General features: G+C 49.3%; 1 protein-coding gene across 1 annotated transcript in view; it reads left to right on the top strand.

The window, feature by feature from the left end:
- Positions 1–226: 226 nt before the first annotated feature.
- The window catches only part of DPYSL4 (dihydropyrimidinase like 4), an 11,144-nt gene continuing 9,621 nt past the window's right edge, over positions 227–1,749 (top strand). Inside the window, exon 1 of the mRNA XM_004374942.1 lies at positions 227–309. The gene's annotated coding sequence lies outside the window, so the exon portion shown is untranslated. The remainder of the gene's footprint in view (positions 310–1,749) is intronic.

Below are 1,749 nucleotides of genomic sequence, written 5' to 3' on the forward strand. Positions count from 1 at the left end.
GTCGGCTCCGTTCTTGAGGAACAGTAAGCCTTGCAGGCTTCGTCGCTATGAGTCGGAATCGAGTCGATGGCGGTGGGTTGGGTTTTGCTTTTTTGGATTTACGTACACACTTGTGCCCTCTTGCCTCCTTTCAGTTGTAATTCTGGGGGCAAAGGTTGCACTAACATTGTTGCTGAGTACCTCAGTTTGGAGAAAATTCTCCATTTTTTGTTTCCCATAGAGTGACCGCCTTCTGATTAGAGGTGGGAAGATCGTGAATGACGACCAGTCGTTTTATGCTGATTTGTACGTGGAAGATGGTTTGATAAAGTAAGTTTCTGCCAAAAATATTCTCATGGATCATGCATGTATGCATTGTTCATGTATTATCCAGGTGGCTTACTAAGTGAAGCTCATGCAAATATGGTTTTCTTTTCCAAAACCCCGTTTTCTGGAAACACTAACTTGGTTACCGCTGATACAGCCCAAGCCTTCAGCAGTTAGATTGTAGGGTCTTAGAAAGCAGGACAATGGCGCCCATATTTCTTTTGGTTCATCACAGTGCCCAGTACATGCCGGGCTCCTGGCATGTGCTTACTAAATATTTATTGACCACACCTGTTAGCTTCTCTGAGGCCCCCTAGGTGGCACAAACTTTTAGGGCTTAATAGTTGACTATAAATCCACCCAGCAGTGCTGCAGAAGAAAGGCCTGGCAGTCTGCTTCTGTAAAGATTACAGCCAAGGAAACCCTGTAGAACAGTTCCACTCTGTAACACGGGGTCGCCATGAGTCGGAGTTGCCTCGACAGCAGCGGGTTTGGTTTCGGTGTTCACTTCTCTGCTTGTATCTGTCAAGCAGCTCCAACCACTAACCAGTAATTGTCAGAAACTTGAGTGGAAAACCAGAAGGGACGTCACGTTTGCACCAGGTTGGGTCCTCCATGTTTTCTCTTGTTTTTTCAATATTTTATTGTGTTTTCTGTGAAAGTTGACACAGCAGATTAGGTTCCCATTTGACAATTTCCACACAAATCGTTCAGCAACGTTAGTTACATTTTTCACAGTGTGTCAGGGTCCTCTTTAATTGCACTCTGGTTGTTCCGTTTCCAGTAGTCTAGTTTCCCTGCCCCCTTATCTTCTCATCTTTGCTTTAGAATAATTGTTGACCTTTCGGTCTGATACAGGTGATTTTTTAGTGCAGCACCGTAATCACGGGTATTTATTTTGTGTGCCAATCTGTCATTTCCCTAAAAGGTGACCTCAGGGGGTAGTTTCAGTTCGAGGTTTAAACAGTATCTCAGGGCAATAGTCTCAGGGAGTCCTCTAGTCTCAACTGGTCCAGTAAGTCTGGACTTTTTAAGACTTTGAGTTCTGTTCCAGGTTTTTCTCCCCTTCTGTCAGGGTCCATCTGCGTGGGCCCGATCTCCCCTTCCCTCGGGGTCCGTCCGCGTGGGCCCGATCTCCCCTTCCCTCGGGGTCCGTCCGCGTGGGCCCGATCTCCCCTTCTCTCGGGGCCCGTCCGCGTGGGCCCGATCTCCCCTTCTCTCGGGGTCCGTCCGCGTGGGCCCGATCTCCCCTTCTCTCGGGCCCGTCCGCGTGGGCCCGATCTCCCCTTCTCTTGGGGTCCGTCCGCGTGGGCCCGATCTCCCCTTCTCTCGGGGTCCATCCGCGTGGGCCTGATCAGAACAGTCGGTAGTTGTAAGCAGGCACCATCTAGTTCTGGTTGGGTCCTCCCTGTTGATGGTTTGGATGAAACTGGAGTTGACCGT

Source organism: Trichechus manatus, unplaced genomic scaffold (genome assembly GCF_000243295.1).
Source record: "Trichechus manatus latirostris isolate Lorelei unplaced genomic scaffold, TriManLat1.0 scaffold00031, whole genome shotgun sequence".
Classification (NCBI taxonomy): Eukaryota; Metazoa; Chordata; class Mammalia; order Sirenia; family Trichechidae; genus Trichechus; species Trichechus manatus.